Source organism: Rhinatrema bivittatum, chromosome 3 (assembly GCF_901001135.1).
Source record: "Rhinatrema bivittatum chromosome 3, aRhiBiv1.1, whole genome shotgun sequence".
Classification (NCBI taxonomy): Eukaryota; Metazoa; Chordata; class Amphibia; order Gymnophiona; family Rhinatrematidae; genus Rhinatrema; species Rhinatrema bivittatum.
In genome coordinates this window covers 384,560,438-384,585,565 of record NC_042617.1, presented here as the reverse complement: position 1 = coordinate 384,585,565, position 25,128 = coordinate 384,560,438, and positions in this window count along the sequence as shown.

Here is a 25,128-nt window from a genome sequence, read left to right as displayed (position 1 = left end):
TGGATAAAACCCTTCTGAGTTTTGTGGCTAAATGCGTTGAATATAGACTTCCGCTAAAGAAATGTTAAGTACAACGCTGTGTATGTCATGTAGCGCTATAGAAATGTTAAGTAGTAATAAGAGGCTAGTTGATTTTTAAGCTACAGGTGCATGATTTTACCCTTTTTTGCACTGAAACACAGTTTCCAAATCTTTTACCATTTTCTTAATTTTTTCAAGTTCCCTGTCATGTTTCTATTCCTTGTGGTGTGTCTACCCTGTTGATGATGTTTGTATCTTCTGAGAACAAGCATGTTCCATGTAAATCAGTTTGATTTGATCTGTATCATGAAAGTCGGTATATAAAAGCGTTAATAAATAAATAAATATGCGTCCATCAAGTCATTCTGCAATGCCACTGGAAAGCAATTCTGTATATCCACACTCAGTTTCATGAAGAAATATTTTCTGATGTTACTTGAGTCTATTGTGTTGGAGCATTATATCTCTTGTTTTTAGAAACTCCTTACCACTGGAAAAAAAAGTGTGCTTTTTGTGCAATACTTCTACCTTCAAGGTAGAATGCCTGTATCATATCCCCCCATCTGTTGCCTTCTATACTGTATAATGTACCTATGTAGATCCTTAAGTCTCATGTATAGGGCTTCTCTGGAGCAACTCTAATCTTTCCCTAGTTTCCAAAGGGATAGAGGCTTATGTGATCACTCTGCCTGTGTTCTATTTGTGTATCCATCTCCCACTCATAACATTTCTATTTGGTGTCTTATCAACATCAAATATTTAGGGCTTGTTAGGGGGCTAACAGGAGTTGAAACTGGCATTATTTTTCTGGATCAATGTATTCAACAAATACACACACACACAATTGTTGTTCCCTAATAATTTTTTGGTTTGCATCTATTCCACATCTGATCCACATCAAATTTTTATTACAAGTCACAGGATGTATGAGCATTATAATAGGCACATTTTTGGGGAGGATCCATGTATTCCACAAATACAAGTATGCAATTATACCACCTAAATAACTTTTTTTGCAATTAAGCTATCTAATAAAAGTTCAGGATTGCATCTGATTCACACTAAATTCTCTTTACATTTTAGGTGATCTATGAAGATCATGAGGGAGGTATAATTTTGTTAGGGAGATATCCATATATTCCACAAATTTATGCATGCAATTGTGTTACCTAAAGTTTTTGTGTGTTGCATCTGATCCACATCAAATTTTCAGAAGAAGTCATGAAGACTAAGAAGAGCCTTACATGGGTATATTTCATCTAGATCAACATAGTCAAATTCACACATTCTAGAAAATAAGCTTCATTAGCTATGTGTGAAACTTCTAGTATTTTTGTCCTGTAATCTTCTTCTGCTCCTTCAGACTACCAGCTCAATCAGAACCAGTCTCTGTTGGGCTACAGCACCAAGAACCTTCATTTGCAATTGCCTAGAGATTTGTGCCTAATTTATATCTCCTTTCAACTTATCCCAGTCATTGCAATGACAGTCTTTGCCTATGGACCATATAGCAGGGCTACTTCTGATCCTAAATTCAGCTACTAGATGCCACTGTTGTGTAATGAATGTGATCCCCCTCCTCTATAGAAATCCTGCTGCTCAGATAGCAGAAGATCTGACCTGGGAATTAAATTCATATCCACCTGACAATATGCAGCTGTGCCACTTCATCACTGGAGCAGTAGGAAAGTAAGTTCTCTAACAAGAGGTCACAGTATGAAGAGAATCTCAGGGTAGTGAAACAGTTGGATAAGCCAGTTGTTTAGGTACTGCATGCAATAGCGGTGTGTTTTATGCTAATTACCTGTTGTATTTCCTGCATTCAACCACTGGGGGATATGAGAGAGAGAGAGAGAGAGAGAGAGAGAGAGAGAGAGAGAGAGAGAGAGAGAGAGAGAGAGAGAGAGAGAGAGAGAGAGAGAGAGAGAGAGAGAGAGAGAGAGAGAGAGAGAGAGAGAGAGACTGGCCATAATATCATAGCCCATAGGTAGGTATTTGTATCCCTATGGTAGGCCCACCTAGTAACTCGAGGTGGGGTTTAGGTAAGAGTGTAGGGGGTTAGGGACCACTTTGACATTCTACGTGACACCTACGAACAGAACAGTGGTCTCTTGTGAAGATCTGATGGTCTTCGGAGTGAGGAACCTCACTCCAAGATGAGATTTGGGCAATGTTCTCTCAACTTAGCTTGATGTTACCCAGGTAAAGAATCCATCAAGCTAGGTTGACAGAACCTTGCCCAAATCTCATCTTGGAGTGAGTGCCTTGGGGTATTTTCCTGCCATTTTTAGTGCTTATTTCCCCTCTCATTTTGCCTTGGGTTGTTCATGATACTGTTGATGCCACTTTACACCTCTTTTGGTGCAATGAAAACTGTACATTCAAATTTATCTCATGCATATTCATTCTGGATATTCTGAAAACCTAACTAGTTGTAGTCCCTTAGGACAGCTTTGGGAACCACTGACCTAAAATCTTACATTCAACAAAATTAACTTTGGAAAATCATCACAATTTAATGTAGCATGCCGATTTGTGCATGTCAAGATGATTAAAACCCACAAAGTAGTCCATGGTATTTAGAAAATGAAGTGTACAAATTAGTCCAGACAAGTGAAAACCACCACAAAATGCTTGGAAAATTTCAGATTAGTGTGCTGTGAGAAAGTACACTCCTGAAATTCAAAAGCAGAGCATCTTAAGATTAGCCAGTTTGCTAAGCACATGTAGTAAGTGTGACTTCAGTTTTTGAAAGTAATGGGAAAACTGAAGCTTCTCAATTGCTTATAATGTAATCATTCCTTTCCTCCAGTGATTTTAATGCTCTGGCTAATAGTCCCACATTAAATTCTGAAATTATAAAACTGTAGCTAAAACCACAGCTAGCCCCTTTCCACCCCCCCAAAAAAAAAAAAAATATATATATATATACATGACATGTATACATTGTACTTCTAGTAGCAAACTCATGAAAGGACTGAACAAGCACGAATTTGAAACTAGTGAGTGGAAGCACCGGTCATCAAAGCATTAACAGTGACTTAATTCCTTTGCTGAAAAAAGAGCCGTATTAGTTGCCAGTGGTGCAATGTAGTAAGTTTAAAACCTTGATGGTAGCTTTTAAAACAAAAGAAGGATTATGCCTAGATTATTTAACTGAGAAATTGATCACATATAAGAACGGTCAGAGTTTGCATTCTTCTACGGAGGATATTTTGTGTATCCCTTCTCATAAAGGGGTTTGGTTACAATTCCCGAGAAACATAGCATTTTCAGTATTAGCTCGAACATTAATGGAACAACTTGGACAACATAAAGGGGTAGATTTTAAAAATACTCTCGTGCGTCCATGTGCGCGCTACCCGGTGCGCACACATGGACGTGCAATTGAATAACATGCGAGTACCTGTGCACGCATGTTTATTTATTTATTTATTTATTTTAAATCTTTTCTATACCGTCGTTTGGTGGGGACCATCACAACGGTTTACATTAAGGCACATAAAAGTAATAATTTATTTATTTATTTATTTTAAGTTTTTCTATACCGGCATTCGCGATAAATATCGCATCATGCCGGTTTACATTTAACAAGTGGACAGGGAACAAAAAGGTACAAAATAACATTGATCCTAATAATAGTAATAAATAATGATAATAGTAGTGATAAAACATTAACACATTAAACAAGAGAAAGGCTAAGGAATGCAGTTACAATAAAACAAGGGAGTAATACAACTTGGAGCATAGAAAAAGAAGCAGGGGTTTAAATAGGGAGAGTATATATGTCAGACAATGTGCTTGAAGCATTAATGAATTGCCCTTATGAGGTAGGGATGTTAATTACCATGATTAAGGCAAAGTCTGAGCAACTATTTAATAATGCTGCAATTTGTCTGATTACAAAAGTGCCATAAGGTTCGGTAACATAGTTAGTGATCAATATTAACTGTTAAATGTAATGAATCTTGTCCAGGTCTCTATCTCAGTTTTGATTACAGAATTAACTTTAAAATTGTGACTGTCTTTTAAAAACTACACATTTAGTTAATATGTGTGTGGGTGTTTTATTGTTCTTGCTTTGCTCGTCCCTGGTTTCTATTCACCCTTCTCTTTCTGAAAAGCTTGTTTAAAGAGCCAGGTTTTTAAACCTTTTCTAAAGGTTTTGCTGTCTCTTTGTAATCTTAAATCTAGGGGCAAGGAATTCCATAGTATGGGTCCTGCTAGTGATAGTGCTCTCTCTCGTACTTGTATTAGTCTTGTGGTTTTGACTGATGGAATAGTTAGGAGTGCTTTGTTTGCTGACCTTAGGTTTCTGTTAGGGACGTGTACATGGAGGGCTGTATTTAACCAGTCTGCATGTTCGTTATGTATTAACTTATGTATGGTGCACAGTGTTTTGTATTGTATTCTTTGTTCTATGGGAAGCCAGTGTAATTCAGCCAGTGTTTCAGTGATGTGATCTCTTTTACTTTTGCCAGTTAAAATCCTTGCAGCTGAGTTTTGCAGAACCTGCAATGGTCTTAGTGAGGTGTATGGAAGACCTAGTAGAAGTGCATTACAATAATCAGTGCTTGCAAATATTAATGCTTGTAGCACTGATCGAAAGTTAGCAGTTGTCAGAAGTGGTTTAAGTCTCCTGAGGACCGTAAGTTTAGTGTATCCTTCCCTTACTTTTAGAGATATGTGTTGTTTTAAGTTTAGTTCAGTGTCAATTATTACTCCTAGATTCCGTACTTTCTCTGCAAGTATTATTTGTTGGTTATTTTTTAGTGTGATTGGGTTTTGTTTGATTTCCATATTTTTTCTTTCTAAATGTAAGAATTCTGTCTTCTCTATATTGATTACTAATTCCATTTGGTTTAGTAGCTGTTTAATGATATCTAGATACATGTTGGCTAAGTCTAATGTTTTCTCGATTGTATCGTCAATGGGTAAAATTAATTGGATATCATCAGCATATATATTATATGTGATTCCCAAACCAGCTAGCAGGTGGCATAGAGGTAGCAAGTATATGTTGAAAAGTGTGGCAGAGAGGGCAGATCCTTGTGGTACTCCTGTTTGAAGGTTTATTTTTTCTGATATAGCGTCTTTAATTTGTATCTGAAAATATCTGTCACTGAGATATGATCTAAACCAATTGATAGTTCTGTTGTTTAAGCCTATTTCTTCTAGTCTATTTAAGAGTATGTCATGATTTACAGTGTCAAATGCTGCTGACAGGTCAAGCATCACTAGAATGTAATGTTTACCGTTATCAAAACCCCTCATAATGTTATCTGTAAGTGCAATCAGAAGTGTCTCTGTGCTATAGTGTTTTCGAAAGCCATGTTGAGACTGATATAGGATGTTATTGTTATCAAGGTGTTCTGCTAGTTGCTTTTGTACAGTTTTTTCTATTAATTTTGCGATTAAGGGTAGGTTCGAGACTGGTCTGTAATTACTCAGGTTCAGTGGGTCACTGTTTTTCTTTTTTAAAATAGGTTTTACGATAGCTCCTTTTAGTGTGTCTGGCATGGATCCTTCCTCTAAGGATAGATTAACGATCTTTGCCAGTGTTGGAGATACAGTGTTGGCTATTTTTTTTATGTCTGCAGTTGTTATTGTGTCAATCGCATGGAGTGCGGGATTAAGTTGTTTTTTTAGCATAGTTTTGAAAATCAGGAGCGGCGTGCTCAAAGGAGGCTACATTTTTGCGATTTTTGCACGGTGACGCATCAGGGCCTTCCCCCGTTCCCTCCCAGTCCGCTCCAATTTAGGAGCGGACTGGGAGGGAACTTTCATACCCCCTCCCTTACCTCCCATTCCCTTTCCCTTCCCCTCTCCTCCCCACCCTCTAAAACCCTTTTGAAAATGTTATTACCTTTTATTTTACAAGTTACTTCAGGACCCGACCTGAAGTAACTTCTGGATGAGTAGCCTAGTGGTTAGAGCAGTGGGCTACAAACCAAGAGACCAGGCTTCAGGTCCCACTGCTGCTCTTTGTGACCTTGGGCAAGTCACTTTACCCTCCATTGCCTCAGGTACAAAATTAGATTATAAGCCCTCTGGGGATAGGGAAATACCTCTAGTACCTGAATGTAATCTGCTGTGAAAAGTGGAATATAAATAAAATAAACCTTTGTGCTGTCCCAGCCCACTCCCCACCCAAAACATGCTATCTGGCCTTACATTCAGCACAGAAATCTCTCCTTACTTCCAGTTTTGTCTCCTCTGCATATTGTTCTTTCTGTGCTATCTTTTTTGCTGCATCTTTCTTCTGGCATTCACTCCTTCTTGTAATATATTAGCACTCTCTCTCTCCACTTTCAAATCCCTCCTTCCTCAGAAATAAATTCTATTGGTGCCATAAAACCCATCACCTCCCCATTCCGTCAGTCATCCTTGTGTAACCTGCCACTACTGCACTGTCTCCCATATAATCAGCAGGACTTCATCAAAGGGGTAGGCATTGGGTGTACCATCCTTCCTGGTCCCTTCACCCTCCGGGCCCTAATGCAACTCCAAAATAGAGCCATGGGAATTCACTCCAGTTGAGATCAACCACGTAAGCTTATTTTCTTCCACACATATAATAACGCAGGTGAAGGTTTCAGTTGTTACAGTTCAATAAAATCCTCAAACTGTCAGGACATCTATGGATATTAATGCTGTCTTGATGCAAACTGATAATCCACATTAGGCAAAGCTGCTCATGCCTCTGAGATTTCCCACCAGGATGATTTACTCCATGCCTCAGCAAGAGGAATCCCAATAAATTGGTTGGCATTTCCCTCCCTGGAGCTAAGCACATTTAAAATGATATCATTACTACAGGAAAGAATCTGTAGAGACTCTGAGTGTAAACAGCAATTGGACTACTATTACTACAGCTGAAAATTCCATGCTGAGAATCTTTTGTGGGATTAAAACATCATAATAAACCACTTGGCTTCCCTTCACTGCTATGGGGTTGGCTGGCTGTTTAGTTTTGGATTGTTACCGCCAAATAGATGATAAAGTAACGCCTAGTACTTTAAATCATATTATACAACATAGAACCTGATTGTGTAAGTCCCAACTAATTCAAAACAGGAGCATGTTTCCACTCCTATTTTGGTATTTTTCTATGGAAAATAAAATCAGAATGGAGATTTAAAATGTGCCTAATGGATCCCTACTGATAGTGACCTGTACTTCCCCTGGGAAAACTGGTATTTTCCATACAAATGTTCTCATTTCCATTCTGAGCTCAGCCATTAGAGTGTTGGAGTCAAAACAGAAAATATGCACTCTTTAATGTCATTTTATTATTGCTAAAACACATTGATCTTACATCTAACAAAATGCTGTATTAATAAACCTCATCTGATTGCAAGGACCTCCAACACATAAATGCATAAATCCTGAGTCCTACAATTTATGAGAGACAAATAGCTATTCCAAGTCATTTGATGCATTTTCAAAGAATTTTGGGAAGCTAAAGAAACAGCAGAGGACGTTTTCTCTATCATAACTCTCACAAACTCACAGATCCGTATAGCTCGGAATGGGAGGACTGGGAACTGGTATAGCTACTAGCACAGAGCAAGATGCTGACCAATTCGGAAGGGTCATAAGTGAGCAAACAGGTGGTATTTGGGGATGGAGTTTTTTAATGTCCTAATATATTTCATAGGATTTTCCTGATTTTCTGCAAGCAAAGTGTAAAAATATTTGTGTCATGTAGTAGGAGAAGCCTAAATACATACATGCCCTCCTGCCCTGACTGGACATGTTAGAGTTTTCTGCAAAATTCTCAGCAAGCACTTGCATGCTGCTAGACTACCTCTCCAATGAATATATTTATGTCTGCCTGAAACAGGAGTAAATCCTCTATCTTCTCCATTCAAAGTTAATGGAGGCTGGTCATGTAGCTCCTACTTCTCATTTTCATTCTCTTCCACTGATCTTTTATCTCTTCCTCCTCTGTTCCCAATTCATTTAACTTTATTTATATTCTACCTTTATGTTTTCTATCACTCTCCCCACATACACGGCCACTCTTTGCATCAACAACAATATTCTTGCATACCTAAAATCCATCTCTAAATGGGATGAGAGAGGTTTAAAAATGTTAAATATTATTTGATACCTTTAACACAATCTATATTTTCTTCCCATTCCCTTCCCCCTCTCTTTTGTTTTACTACCCAATCTATTAGCCAACATTACAAATATATATATATATATATATATATATATATATATATATATATATATGTTTGTAATGTTGGCTAATAATATATATGTCATATATATATATATATATATATATATATATATATTTATATGACATTATAAATCAGCCAAGGCTTTCACTATAAACGATAATGTGGAAACTTCTAGGTCTAGGGGTATCCATGGAAGTGCATGCTTGTTAGTGGTCCATCCCCAACAGGATAGTTCCCTTTTCCAAAATCTATAAGTGTCTGGTGATCACTAGGAATCATCAAGAAAGAGGAGCCAGGGGGAGGAAGACATGGGCTGTGGCTCTTCTCTGTTCCATGAAAGGCAAGGCCATATTACCTGTTCTCTCCACTGGGAGAATGGGTGGTAGCCCTCTCATTTGGGGAAAGGCTGGAGTGAGTCAAGGAGGGACTCAGCTAAACTCAATGCTCAGAAAGCTTGCTATTCCTTCGTCTCAGCTTGTCCAGTAAACTGTTTTCACCAACCAGCTATTGTGAGACAAAGTAGAAGTGGAAGAAGAGGATTTTCCAAGTTCTGACCAGATTTCCAAGATAGAAGCAGATGACCTTTTAGTAAGAAATGAAAGTTCCAGCTTCCTTTATCTGTGCTTATGTACCATAAAAAAGCTGAATTTTTCTTTTGGATTTACCCACGTAGGGCTTTTAAAATCTGCCCCTAAGTATCAGAATTAAATAAGTTAAAATGAGTTAAAACTATCAAAATTAAAAAAAATAGTAAATAATAAGTTAAAACACAATAAACACAAGGGTATGAATAAAAAAGGAACAAAATTAACCATAAGCTAAATTAAATGAAAAAGTCTTCATTGGTTTTCTAAATTGGTTAAGAGAGTCACATTGACTGATTTCTATAGGAAGGGAATTCCATAAAGTTGGTGCTGCAATAGAGAAAGCATGAGTGATGTGAAGCTTGGCTAGTTTTGAAGATAGAATCTCCAATAAGCCTCTTTGTGAAGAGCGCAGAAGCCTAGTTGGTCGATAGAATTTTAAAATTACATTTTCCCAGTGACAATTTTGATTATTAAGGAGTTTGTGTACAAGCATTCCAAGTTTGTATTTGATACATTCATTGATTGAGAGCCAGTGTAATTCAATTAGGGTTGAAGTGAAGTGTTCATGTCATTTAATGCCAGCCAAGAGCCACGAGGCTGAATTCAGTAACAGCTGCAAAGGTTTAATATGAGTTTGAGAAATGCCAGTATATAAGCTATTGCACTAATAAGAATTGGAAAGATGGAAGCTTGGAGTACAGTGCAGAATTCTGGTGGATGTAGTAGTTTTTTAAGATTGGAAAGGACACGGAGTCTGTAAAAGCCTTGTGAAATGACTAGCTTGATTTGCGGATAAAATGAGAGAGTGTTATCGAGGAGAACACCAAGACTTTTGATATGATTTTGAATGGGAAATGATTGATCTTCCAGAGTTTTTTCATTAAAGGTGGAATGAGGACTATGGATGAAAAAAAATTCAGTTTTGGACATATTTAAAGATAACTTAATATGTTTGAGCCAGGAAGTAATTGCAGAAAAGCAAATTTCAAGGTGTTCCAAAGTGTATTTTCATGAAGAGTGGATACCGATAGTAAATTGAATGTCATTGGCATACAGTTAATAAAAAGTAGTCAGGAGGAGAGAGGAGGAGAGCGGAAGGAGAGAACACCATCTCAGTCACACCTGAGCTTTCCGGGGCGAGCAATGAGTACCTGCAATCCCGACGGTGAGCCATCAGCGTGACTGCCATAGTCAGGGGGCGGACCTGGCGAGAGGAAGCAGAAAGCAGTTAAAATCGAGCTGCCCGAGATAGAACGCTGAGAGAGGAGGAGAGCGGAAGGAGAGAACACCATCTCGGTCACACCTGAGCTATCCGGGGCAAGCAACGAGTACCTGCAATCCCATCGGTGAGCCATCAGCATGACTGCCGATGTCAGGGGGCGGACCCGGCGAGAGGAAGCAGGAAGCAGTTAAAACCAAGCTGTGTGCGGCGCGCTGCAGAGCCAGCGCACCACCCAAGCCGCGCACGCCTAAGGGGTGCGCGGCAGGTGGGCTTCGCCTGGATTCCACCTGGAGAAGCCTGGGACTATCTTAGACGGGAATCAGAGGTAAAAGTTTCCTCTCTCTTTCCTAAACTCTCCTCCGAAGTATCTATGTGGGGAAAATAGGCAATACAACTATAGAAACGACTAGATTTCCTTTTATCATCCTTTTGCAGTCATGCCTCTGAAAAGGAAGGGAAAAGTGAGAGTATTTCCTGCTCTCCCCTTACCCTCTCCTATTCAATTGGACATAAGTCGTTTCATGGTTACAACTGGGTCAAATAGGTCAGGCACCGAAGAATCTGGTGTGCCTGCCAGTCAGGGAGGACTGGCAGTGCCTGCAGTGGAGGCCTCCCTCAGTCCTAATATTGGACTGCCACCTGCACAGAGGAATGGGAATGGGACTTTTGGAGAAGCTTCTGAGGAAGCTGAGGGTGTTGAAGGTGCTGCAGGAGGTTTAAAATTGTCCCCACCTCAAGAAGTAGTGGGGGCTCAACTGACCAACGGGACACCCCCTATCCCATTGACCCGCCCTGCGGTGGTTACTTTAGATATGCTTTGGGATATGATGGCTGGGACCTTGAACAATATTCAAAGGTTGGAACATAAAGTTGATGCAATGAATGCTGGTCATCAAAGAGATTTCCTTTAAGTTCAAAAACAGATAAAAGTTTCTACTGAGAAAATAAAGTTACTAGAGATGAATGAAAAGAGAAATTTAGACTTTCAAATTGCAGTTGTGAAAGATAGAGATAATATTACTAAGAGGCTGGAGAACCTTGAAAACAACTCCAAACGCCTAAATCTTAGATTTCTTAACTTCCCCAGGGTAATTGGGGAAGTTCCTATATTTTCCCTTAAAAAATTTCTGATTGAAGGTTTGGGGTTTGTGTTAGAGGACTCTCCAGTAATTATCAATTGGTTTTTTTTCACCTAAATCTAGAAATCAAGTACCTCAAATAGAAGATCAAATGTTGCAAGGAGATCTCACAAATTTCTTAGAAAATTCCTTGGCACAGGTCATTGATAGAGGAACATTGATGGCAACATTTTCATCAATAAATGATGTTAACCTTATTATGAAGAGATATTTCATCAAGTTCCCTATCAATTACCTGGGGAAAGAAATGAAAGTGTTTCCTGACCTAGCTGCATCAACACAACAGAAACGGAAAGCCTTTTTGGCCTTTCGTCAAGATGTTACTGCTTTGGGATACAAATTTGTATTAAGATTTCCATGTAAATGCTTAATTTCAAAGCAGGATGAAGTTTTTATTTTTCTTTTGCCTGACCATTTAAAGAGTTTCATAGAACAACGTAAATTAACAACCTCATCCCCATTGTCATAACATAAGTAAATGAACTAATACGTATATCCAGTCTTGTATTGCCCTTACTGTTTAGTAGTATTAAAAGTAAAATTCTCCCTTAATTTCTATTCTCCCACATCCCTCTCAAATTTGACCTGTAAAGTGATTGGTTTAAGGATAAACCTGGAAAATTGAATTTTAGTTACAGCTTATATTATATTGATTTAGTTTCTTAAACCAATATTTTGGCATATGTTTTTCTTGTTTAAATTGAATTTACATGATGTTAATTTTCAAAAATGATAAATAAACTATTAAAAAAAAAAAAAGTTGTCAGGAAAGAGAGAATTTTGCAGATGGGATATAGGAATATGTTAAAAAGTGTGGAACCCTGCAGAACACCAGTTTTAATGTGGGAATGAGATAAAAGTTCATTATTGTATTTGATAGGGATGTGAATCGAGTGCCCGATCGTTCCTGCTTTCGAGATCGTCTGGCCATGGGAAAAAATCATTTTCCCACGTTTCCCCAGTTTTTTAGTGAAAAATCATTTTTCGGGTTAGTGCGCGCTAACAGGAGTTAGCGCGCACTAACAAAAATAGCAAAAAATATCAAAAAGTAACAAAAATAAACGTTTTTTTTGTTAGTGCGCGCTAACATGAGTTAGCGCGCACTAACCCGAAGAACGATTTTTACGAAAAACTGGGGGTAAAATTGATCGTTTCTTTCTTTTAACCGATTTCTAACGAATTTAGAAATATCGTACGATATTTCAATTAGTTAGAAAAACGATTCACATCCCTAGCACTTGATGCATTGAGAACCATGAGAAAGATATGAATGAAAGCATTGCTAAGGAGATTGGTCTGTGTATCAAGTGACCCACTTAGGGATAAATTTTCAAAACTTTATGTGCATAAAAATAGCATATACATGTGTAAGAAGCCTCTACTTGCATATTCCAGATTTTATAAAAGTGAAAAATAAGTTCGTATTTTCACTTTCATGCACACATACAAACACATAAATAGGGGCAGTTTAAGGGCAGGGCCAACATTATGTGCATAAGTTGCTATTTTAAAAGACACGCATATACAATTGACAACTTGTCCCTGTGCGTGGTTAGACCTGGTATTAGGGAAGATCTGCTGTTCTCTATCCCATCTTCAGTGGATGGATGAGTTGGAGACCCCATGCAGGAGAGTTCCAATTTTTTCTTTTTTTCTTCAAGTTTTTCAAATTTTTGATTAATTTAAGGGAGAACAAAGTTTTTCCACCCTTTCTGTATCTTGTTGACTTGTCCCCTAGCCAGAAATGACCTGAGGAATAGCTGTGCCATATCAGAGGAATAGATTCACATCCGTTACAGGATAAACAGAGTTAAGGTATTGTTCAAAAGTATTTTCACTACTGACTCAAGTAGCCTACACTTGGGATAAGAGTGCTCCTTCGGTACAGCCAGTTGGATATGTAGAAGAATAAAGAAGACATTCAGAGGAGGTTCAGAAATTGGAACTTTTCATTCTATTGGGACTCTCAATCTGACCATTTCACAATGGGAAGAATCTGATATACATTTGGGAGTTGGAAGAAGGACTGTGCTTTCTTCTATTTGAGTAAATGAAAAAGAGATAAAAGTTGTTAAGTATTTGGCTTGATCAAATTAAGACATTTACTGAAAGAGTAAGGTCACAAATTTATTACAGTTTTTCAGTAATGTACATCAATTTAATTTAACATCAGAGAGCTATAAACAACATTTTTCTTCCATTTGATCAACTATCATCAAAAGAAGTTGGAAACTTCCAGAGTGTTTATTGTTGTCATAGGCTCAAGTGATTTATCAGTTCTGTGTGCCATATGGGGTTATATAATGATGACACATGCAAAATAGCCTTAAATCTATGCTTCCTCCCACAGGGAGCCCTGGACCACTCAGGAGTATCATATATCCTGAAGAACTGTTACAAGTAGGGTCAAATCCTTGATTGCGTGGCTTTGGGACCAATATCCAGGTTTTAACCCACCCATGGGTTACAAATGCATTGATATATTTGGTTTAAATGCATTGCATGTATTCACAGGTAAATATGCATATGTGTATATGTTGCTGGGTAGAGATATGCATATCAGATAAATGCTGAGTCTGTAAAACAGAATTAGAAATGGTTATATACCTTGTTCCTGTATGTCAAATGTGGATGTCAGGAAGCCTATAAATAATAATAAGGGTGGCACATCTCATACACTGTAAATTGTGTAAACATAGTGAGGTCAACATTAAAAGACATTTAGAAGGATAACACAGAAGTTATTGTAGGGCTCACGGGTCTGGAGGGAAGGAACACCACCCAGAGAGTGCCACAGATCAGGACTAGGGCTGGTCTTCTGCTTTGCCAGTCCCCTCCCTCACAGGTTCAGTTCTTGGGATCTGGGAGCCAGTAGAGCTTTACAATGACACTAGTGGATCTTGGTGAATGCTCACAAGGGCAGGAGCTGATACTAGTGCAGAGTGCTGGTAAGGACTGGAAGAGGACCTGGAATGAAGGAAAGGACTGGAACAGATCTTGAATGCAGACAAGGACTAGAACTGTGGCTTGAGTGCAAGCAAAGACTGGAACTGGGGCTAGAGTGCTGGCAAGACACAATAAGGACATGACTGACAGGATGCACAGAATAAGGAACACTGAACATAAAGGCCCAAAGACTAGCTAGACAAGATGAAATCAGGGGGCCCAAAGGCCATAGGCATGACAGAAGTCCTCAGAAGTCCACAGAGCTAGGCTAGGCAGAAGACCTGAGAAGGCCACAAAGCCTAAAGCAAGGCAGAAGGCCTCAGAAGGCCATAGGGCAAGAAGCAAGAAGGGTGCAATGCAAGGCAAAGGGTTAGGGCAAGGAGCCAAGGCAGACATCGAGGCAGGAAAAAGACAGGGTTATGTAGGGTTGAGGTTTAGGTGTGATGCAGGCAAGGAGGAACTTGGCAAGGCTGGATTAAAGGTTTGCTGAGGACTTCTGGTGGCTAGGAGGCTGCACCACAGGCAGAATTGCATGATTACGAGGAGCTGACATGGATAGCACAGATTGGAGCTGCAAGGAGACCTTTGCTGGTGGAGAGGCATCATAGGGTATGACGAGGCTGCATTGTGGTTGAAATTGTAATAGTTATCCATCTAACTCCAAGTTACCCATTTAAATGTTCAGTTTTGAATATTCATCTCTATACGATCACTGCTCCAGAAAAGCATTGGGATTATGATCCTGAGAAAACTGAAGAATAAAGAAGATATAATTACCGGAGACATTTTCATTCCAGTAGATAAAAAGCTTGAAACAAGAAAATCAGGTATTCTGGTAAATGAGAAAAACACAATAAACAGCATTGCTGGCAGACTTGCCAGTATCAAGTGACTATTCTGTAGATTGTGTAGAAAGGGAAAAGATCCTCAAGTTATCCTTCCTATGAAAGAAAGTGAAGCCAGTTTATAATGGCAATCTCTTCATAATAATCAGGGTGAAAGGAATAAAGCAAATTCAATGCCAGACTAGCTTTATGTTTTAATCACATTTTATTAAATTAAATCTGAATAAAACAAATTGTGAGGCAGTAAAATAAGATGTTCAGTTCACTCTAGGTAATTTACTTATCAGAGAGTGACAACTGAAAGTAGTGACTATAGCGTGTGTGGAGGATAATCAGAGCCAGCTCCCTCTCTCTCAGAGGCCCTTAAACCAGTCAATTACTAGAAAGTTATATCATGTTAGGTTTACACAGCTAACATGGAGTTCAAACTCAGGACATTAAATTGTAAAAGAAAAAGATATAATGGAAGTAAAAGAAAAAGCTCAACCTTAGTATCTGTAGAAGCTTTTGAATTCTTCTGGAACAAAGGAATGACATTTTTATTATAAATCATTCATCCTTTGGTCACAATAGACATATGGAACTAGGTCTAATTACTTGCTATTTGTGCAGTGAACTTTCTCCACATGGACCAGTGTGAGTCAGAGATGTCCTGTTCAGACAAGGTAATGTGTGTGCACCTCTAGCTGGGTTTGCTTGAAACGGGTACAAAAGAAAACAGACACACCCAAGAAAAATGTAAGGAATGCAAGTTTTAAACTTAGCAAATGGCAACCACTTTATAACAAGAGTAGGGAATACAAATTTAAACATGTAACAGTTCAAATAATATTGCTTGCAAAAAAGGGGGCAGTCTGAGTTTGAAGCTCTCTTGACATGAGAAATACAGAGATTACTCATCTAACTGGACCATTAACTGGTTTTACTTGACTATCTAAACCTGAAATCTCCTTTGCTCAGATTTCCCTTTCTCATTGCTCTGGTCTAGGAGGTGTTAAAAGATGCCCAATTTGTTTGGTAAACTGGTCTTCCTTTAGGTCAGCGTTCTCTGCTTCTTACCACAAAGGTGCGCTGCTCCTCCATGGGTACTGATGTCCCTTTCCCCTCACTGATTCAAATTTCAGCTTCTGAGATCCCGATTAGTCCTGTGATATTTCTTTAATATAGAGAGACAGTATCTCCCCTATTTTGTATATTCTTCATTAGTTGCCTATAGACTTCTATAACATCTTTAAGTTGGTTGGCCTCGTGTCTAAATCCTTGCAAAGCATTGAGAATGGATAGCTAAGTAATAAAGGCCTGAATTTATCAAAATGCACTCAATATTGCATGCAATAGGAAAAGGGGTGTGTTTTATGGTAATAGGCTGTTTATCGCAAAGTGTGCTATGTTAGCGCTTCGCATAGGTATTAGTGCAAACTGCGATAACTTTTTTTGCACTTTGCGATAAGTGCCAGAATTGTTGTATTTCCTACATACAACCACTGGGGGGGGGGGGGGAGGGAGAGAGAGAGAGAATGAGCCTAGCCAAAATGCACTCATACTAGGTAGATATTTATACCTCTATATGAAGCCCACCTAGTTACTCAAGGTGAGGTTTAGGTATTAGTGTAGGGGTTAGGGGCATTCAAAGTGAAACGTACGAACAGAACAGTGCTCTCTTCTGAAGATTTGCTGACCTTCGGAGTGAGGAAACAACCAAATATAAGATTTGTTGAATGGTCTAGCAATGGAAATAAAGTGATATATGAAAGGAAAAAAGATACAAACTACACATAGAAATCCCATATCACAATAAAAAGTCATAACAAAAATATAAAAGATATTTTATAATATAAAAAATATAAAAAAAAGATAAAAAAGATAAAAAAAGATAAAAAGATAAAAAGATAAAATCAATATTCTCCCAAATATACACACATTCACAGACAGGTTTAAGCCATCCCACACACACATCACATGCATTTATCCCATCATAATAAAATAAACAAACATTTATTAAAAGCTAGTATCTCTAAATCTTAAAAGTAAAGAAACATTTCTATCCCAACATTTAAACATTTCAAACAATTTTCTAACCAATCCAGTGGGTGAAGGTGTACACCATCATGTGGAATTTGTGTTGGCGTGCCCGTTGACTGGTGGTTAAAATTTAGGCGCCATATGAGCTTCGATCGCTGACAGATTACTTACGGTGGAATATAAAATTTAGAAAGAAAACTTTGATCAACCCCTGATGCAGATCCATTATCAAAACACAGGCTCTTGTTGAGAAACTACACCACTCATATGGATCTTTATTAACTGCAAAGGCAACTGCAAAAGTGATGAAAGATAAGTACTACAAAATGTTTGGAAGAAGATTACTATAATTTTATTTGCAAAACAAAAATTAAAAAATAACGTTACTGGACCTATGATTATTGATATGGCTATGAAAGTGCTTGCATGCTGGTAGAGCCTATTATGATGTCTGTAATGGTTTTCGATTGTGGAAACAAGGGTTCTTGTATATGTTGTTAATTATTCCGCTTGGTTTCTGACATCATTACTTTGTGAGTTGGAATCCAATGCCAAAATGTGCAGTGTCATACATTTCAGGTACTACAATCTGAAGAATTTACATATGTTGGGCAAAAGACTGATGTGCATGAATTGGGAGAGGGACCTTGGGGTGCTAGTGTCTGATGATCTGAAGTTAGAGAAGCAAGATTACAAAGCAATGGCCAAGGCCAGAAGGATGCTGGGATACTTTGAAAGAAGCATAACTAACAGGAAAAAGGAGATGAAAATGCCCCTGTACATTTCCTTAGTGAGGTATCTCCTGGAATAAGGATAGAATGTAAGCAGTCCAGAGAAAGGCAACGAAAATGGTTGGGGTCAGTATAGAAAGCCATATGAGATAAAACTGAAGGACCTTAATATATATACCCTGGAGGAGAAAATAAACAGGGGAGATATGATAAATACCTGAAAGGAATTAATGATATACAAAAATGTAATCTTTTCTGATGGAAAGGAAGCTGGGGCCACTCTATGAAACTCCACTCAGGAACTATTTCTTCATAAGGTGGGGGATGCATGGAAATTCCTCCCAAAAGAGGTGGTGAGAAGACAAGAACAGTAATGGAATTCAAAAGAGCATGGGATAAACATAGAGGACCCCTGCTGTCCAGGAAATGGAAATGAAGAAATGGGGTAACTTTTTTATTACACCTAAAGTTTACATTTCTGCTGCACAGAGCAGCATTTGCTATTACCTTTAAAAGAAGGCTTGCTGGAAGGCTAAATGGATCATTTTGTTCCTTATCTGCTGTCATTTACTAGGTTACTACTATGTTACTATCTGCTTGTGCTGCATGCTACAGAAAATCTTGAACTCTCTGTCTCTGTTTAGCAACCCATGAAGACCTTTGATCCAGATTAAACATTTCACTCAGCTTACTCAGTTTGGGTGACATAACAGCATCGCTTCTCTTACTTGAGGCTCTTTGACCTTTACTCACAGGTTTCCCCTCACAGCTCCATTCATCTTTTGCTAGGGCTACTATTTCTCCTGGTGTCCATTCTTTTACCCTAGGTATCACGTTACTCCCTCCTAATATACAAACACTACACTCACTTAGGTCTTTGCCCCGAATGTACTCCTCCAGTGCTCTGGGCACTTCCTAAAGTGTTCTCTGCCGGCTGCCTCCTCCTCCTGTCCTATAGGTTCCGCATTCTTCCCCAGAAGACTCTCACTTGCATTCTCTCTCCGTGTCTCTGCCTTCCAGTGTCACTGTCCCCGATATTTTCCCATTCCAAGGAGGATGAGAGGTAATTTAGAGAGAGAGGTTAAGAGAGCCAGCACACAAAGAATGTGTGAGTTAGAAGAGAAAGAAGTGCTGAATTCTCCTCTTCTCCAGCTATTAAACACCCGTAGTCATACTAATGGAATTTAGAAGCCTTAGATGTATTACAGTTTACTGCTGCATTTCAACATCATCTGGAAATCACTATGAAAACTCAAATGAACAAATACTATTTGGGACTATTTATTACTAAGCAGTGGACTGAGTATACATTAGCTGATGTGAATGTTTATACAAAACCAGTCAGCACAAGACTTTAAACTGTAATAGTAATGAATCATTCATGTTTAAATTTTAGATTTTCAACCTTCTCAAGATTTGAAATATGTAGCATTGACGGTAGCAGATAATTCTTTTGACAGAATTTGCATCATCATTGGAAAATGGATATTTGTATAGAAGACTCTGAACTTACTTTCAGACTTTTCCAAGTGAGTTAAGTAAGCAGAGGCTTGCAAATCATGCCAGCCCTATTTTAGAGAGGTTAAAAATATTGTAAAGCCAAGTCAACAGCCATTCTGAATGGGAACAGAGGTAGGAGGAATGACAAAGAGAACAGATTACAGAAATATATCATGAATGGAAGACAAATATTACATAAAGAATATCCTAGTAAATAAACTATAGCTCTTTTTGTCTCATAGTTGTATAACTTTACCTTTACTGTTGTGTTTTGTTTTTTTAACAAGTCTGTTTTAGGAGTGGAAGTGCTTATTTAACAAGTCTGTTTTAGGAGTGAAGTGCTTATTTCCTCCTGCCTCCTTAATTTCCAGTTCAACCAAAATCAGGACTGAGATTTAACTCAATGAACCTTCATTTTCAACCTCCTGGGGAATTTTTCCCTCGAATTATATCCCCTTCCAACTTACTTTAATCCAGTCAATACAGCAAAAGGCCTTTTTTCCAAACCTTGTAATCATGGACCCTAAATCCATCCACTAGGTGTCACTTTTGCATGATGATTCGGAGTCCCTCGCCCCAGGGGCTCTGAAAGCTGCCTCTATGGCATCTCCAGCCCTGACTTGCCTTGCGGGTAGAACACATGACCTGGGAATCAAACCCAGGTCTTTTGCATGGCAATACCATTGAAATTTGCAAATCTGTAGTATCTTTAGGTGGACTTTCTGCCTTTGATACACCAGGCATACAGAAACAAGGCAAGTTATTCTTACTGTGAACCAGTAGCTCCCAGGATTAGGAATTTATTACTTTGGGGAGTACGGCCCTTTAAATATTGGGCTGTGGGGCTCGGCAGTGACGGCAGTGGCAACTTCTGGCTTTAGTGTCAGTTAGTGGAGTAAAATGGACAGCACATGTGAAGGTGATGTCAGTGGGATCCTGGTGCTGGTTAGACATACCAGCAATATAGGCTGCATTGGCAGTGGGAGGTGGCAAAATTAGCTGCATGAGTTAGTGGCAGTTCAGATTACAGGCCTCTTGAAGCAGGAAACAGTATAACAGCAGGAAAGAAGACCACAGCCTTAAGGTCTCAAGGATAAGCTAGAGTGGCTGTGGCTAATTCAATCTACCTCAGAGCCAAAATGAAAAAGAGTGGCATTGACTGGAAAAGGGGGGAACCCAGAAGGCAAACCATGGGCCAGGAGAATCAGGTATCATAAATGCAGTGTTGGTTAAAACAACTGTGGCAAGTCTATGGCAATAGCATAATGTCAGGTTACCAGGAGTGGCATTGCTCATGGTAGAAATGTATTATTTTATTGGGTTCAGGGTCTACATGATGATGTCAGCAACTGGCCCACATTGATGATATCATTAGTCATAAAGCACTTCCCTTTGAAGTCAATCATATTTGTAGTCCTAAAGAACAGAAAAAAGTTAAAATTTCTATTGAGTCAGCCCCTGAATGAAAGAGGAACTTACATGAGGGCTCACTGGAAAGCTCATGGGGTTCCAACTGCCTTCTACCCCTGCTTCATCCTCCCCAGCCAGGGCACAATCACTAGTATTATGCTCTAGCAGGATGGGCTTTTCCAGGCTGCCTCTGCAGCAGTGTACACTACAGTCAAGAGGATGGGCTCCATCAGGTTGTCTCAGTGGTGGTATCCACTCTTTGCTGCTTTGGCTACATGTATATGAGTTGTTGGACATGCAAAATGTCCATAAAAAACATTTTCTTATGTTTGGGCCAATATGGTACATCAATTTCCTTTATGATGTTTTGGCACTTCAGGAATCATTTGTGAAAAATCAACAAGAATGACTGAAGAAGTCCTAACACTGGTAAGTACTTTAGCAGAAAACTTTATTTATTTGTAAAATTGCCATTCCAACAGAGGTCTCTGGGCAGATAAGAGAACATATAATAAAAAAAAAAGCAATCAACAGAAAACATTCAAAAATAAAACATAATATAATTACAAATGAAAATACATCATGTACAGTCTGCAAAACTGAAAAAAAATGAGGAAACATCTTAATGGGATCAGCAGAATGCAGATGTAAACCACCAGCCTTTGCATGATTTTACAAAAACTCAAATAATTCCCCATGGTACAAACAGTGGTTGGCAGAGAATTCAAAATACTGTGATCCAGGCAAGAAAAAGCCTTTTTCTTAGTTCCAGCAAGCTTAACCTCTTTTACCTTAGAAACATCCAGTAAGATATCCCATGAAGTAGGCTTACATTTGCACAGCGAGAGGGCAAGCCAGGCTCAAATCAGAGATGTCTTTGCATCAGTCTTTAACTAAAGCCACATGTTGCTACTTTTACACACATGTAAAGCTAGGGAAAATAATATTTACCTACTCATGAATATTTTGGTAATGGGATATCCCCTTATCACTTCTGAGAGTTTTTCTAATGTTCCCTGTTATGAATATTGCACCATCTGAAGTCAAAGGTGAGAATGGCAGATCATGTAATTCTTCTGCAAGAGTAATATCATCTGACCAGTTTTCCCCTTCAGGTCTGCTAATGTACTTGTTTACTTTTACAAGATGTCACACAGAATACAAAATGAGGGCGTCTGGCTTCAGATAAGACATCTTGAAACTACGCAGTCGGTCTTCTTTCAACAGAAACTGACAATACAAAAGGAAAAGAAGAGATTCAAACAATTGCACTCTCTGTACACATTTTTTTTAAATAGCATTTGAGATTAATATCTCACAGCTTTATTTTTTTTTTCATAAGCATTCAGCAGTAATGCTACAATGTCTGTATGTAGCAGCCACACAAAGGGGCTTTTGCAGCAGAGATGATCTTTCCCATCATACATGCCAACTTTAAAGGATTAAAACCTCATCAGCCATTTTATTTATTTAACATGTTTTGTATACCGTCATTCGGTTTCGCCATCATAACGGTTTACAGTAATCATAATAGGTAGACAAAGTAACATCAGGGTTTCTACAGTGAGTATAATAGGTGAACAAGTTACATAACAATGGTAGAAGCAACAGGAAGTGTGTTAGTTATTATATATTGAAAAAGTTCTTGAGCGGTGTATAGTGGGTTTTGTGGTTGTGCTGAGACTCCATGAGTGGACAAAATGGTATCTCTGTTTTCTTGAGGACCAATCCCTGAAGCATACCTCTGGTAAACCCTTTTTCCTTGTATTTCGTTTACCACTACTCTGTCACCTTTCACTGAACCAGTTTCTAACCCAGTCACTTTAAGGGTGCAAGTCTAGGGTGCTCAGTTTGTTTATTAGTCACTTATGTGGAACTGTGTCAAATGCCTTGTAGAAATCCAAGTATACTACATCTCGCACTATCCCCTGATCTAACTCTCTGGTCACCCAAGTGAAAGAAATGTATTCGATTTGTATGACTGTATCTCTGGCCACCAATGCTCATGTGATTGGTTGGTCCACCAGCACTGCTAGCCCCTGTCTGTTATACCAGTGTCACAACCAGACAAACAGACAGATGGACATATCAAACAGATAAGTTATAAAAAGAAGGCAAGATCTCATCTGAAGTATTGTGTTCAATTCTGGAAACTGTATCTCTAGACAGAAAAAAAGGCAATTTAGAAAAGCATTACCAATATCAACAGGGTACAGAATCTGGCCCATAAACCCTATGAAAAGAGAATAAGAAGCCTAAATGCATATACTCTTGAAGAAAAAAAGTAGATGGACAAGGGAAATATGGTTCTTGTTAGAGATATTCCAGTATATCAAAAATTAAAATAATGCATACAAAGCAAGTATTTTCCAGTGGAAGAAAGATCTATAATAGATGGTCATGATATGAAGTTCAAAATGGTTAGATTCAGGAATAACGTAAGAAAATAATTCCCAGAAAGAGTGGGAGATAACTTGGAATTAATCCCTAGTGCAAATGGTGGAGGCCTGAACAGTAACAAAATTCAATAAAGCATGGGATAAGCACACAGGATCCTTGGGTAAAAAGATTTGACAGTAAAGCCTGAGATCTGGTAGATTTCTGCGGTTTTGCATCAGGAAGGGGAAGACTAGATGGGCCTTGCTGTCTTTATCCATATCATTTTCTGTTTCTCAGTTTCTACTTTTTTGTTTATGAGGAAGATTCTTAGCTAATCTGTCATACAGTGTTTTTATTATATAGAACAGATTAAGACTTGGACGTTGATTTGTAAAAAGCATTGATGGTTAGGGATTGCTCTCATGTATGAGTCAAGCAATCTAATCATCTGGTGGAAGTCTGGCCAAATGCATATACTTCAGTATGTTTTGTGATCTCAGGGGAAAATTATGTAATGCATTAAATAGAAACCAAAATGTTTACTGAATTTATTGACATATTAGTTTTTATCAGAGCTTAAGAATCTGGAGTGGGTCAGGTTATTTACAAGTACAAAAAATATTCTTAAAACAAACTCAGTGCTTCTGATTAAAAACAACATTGCACCATTAACTTGTTCACATTTAGTAAGTGTTAGCTAGTCAATCCTCCTTAACTTCTAATCTACGTTTTTACCCCATGGCTATATTTTAGGCCTCATCTAATGCCATTTGTTAATACTTCTCCTTTCATTTTTACAAAATTGGTTTCATAGTTTATTGCAGTGCAATTTATGTTTCGTAAATGCAAGGCAACTCAAAATTAATTGTAGCTGATCATAGCTTTAAAAAAAAATCAGAGCTTCACTGTCAGTAGAAAGCCACAAAAGAAAATATATATATATTTGTATTTATATATTTGTTTATAGTGGAATCTTTGCTTCAACCATGGAAACAGTTCTGCTTTCTTTCCTAAAAATGTCACAATATGCATACATGACACACTGCACATTTTCTGATCCATTTTCTAGCTGTACAGTAAGGGCAAAATACAAACCCAAACTACTGTGCCCTAGCAAACGTAACCAATTGTACTTGTCAGCATAGTGGACTGGATTCTAAAATATCTTCTCAAAAGCCAAAGCTGTTCATGCCAAGGACAGCATACCTTCACTAAAAGTACTTTGTTTATAAAAATATTTCTATGTGTCCAAATGTCTGTTTATAAGAGGCATTATCATAGCATGATTTATTGTACAGTGTGCAGTATAAGCTATTGTAATGGCTCCCCTGGGCTCACTAAGGCCTTGGGGTTATTTAAGCAGCTCTCTAATGAGAGTCTGGAGGCAGGGCTTTGAGTTTGGAATTAGGTGACAGTTCTGTAGAGTTTTTCTAGTTTTGATTTTTGGGCCTACTTAGAGGATCCAGGCAAACCCTGCCTGAGAATCCTGAGCGAGGTCAGGAAGCTGCACTACCAGTCCACTAATGGGCTGGTGGGGACTTACCTCCGGGTTGTTTTCGGGTTTTGGGACTTTTTCATGAAAGGAAGCCTTGAAAGACCCCTGGGTGTCACCAGAGTATAGAGTAGTGGTTCCCAAATCTGTCCTGGGGACCCCCCAGCCAGTTGAGTTTTCAGGATATCCACAATGAATATGCATGAGAGAAAATTTGCATGTTATGGATATCCTGAAAACCTGACTGACTGGGGGGTCTCCAGGACAGGGTTGGGAACCACTGGTATAGAGTATGGGGAGCCCTGTCCCTGGGGGGCCCAGTATAAGGAAGACCTGCCGCTTTGTATCCTTTTTAGGGGATCAGAGGAATGGCAGTGACCTGATTCAAGGATCTTTTGGAAAGTTTGGACTCAGCTGTTAGCTGAATCAGGAGGAAGGTTTTTACTGCCTCTTCCTACCTAAGGAGAAACATCAAGAGCTGCTTTTTCCTGAGTGGATCACTTCCACTGTGGGACTCAAGAAACGAGAAAGTGTGTGAGAAAGCAAGAGACATCTAACTGTGAGTAACACCATCTGGAAACCAGAGGACCCACAATCGGAGTCTTTAAGTCCTGGGGAGAGAGGAATTTAGAGTCTCGG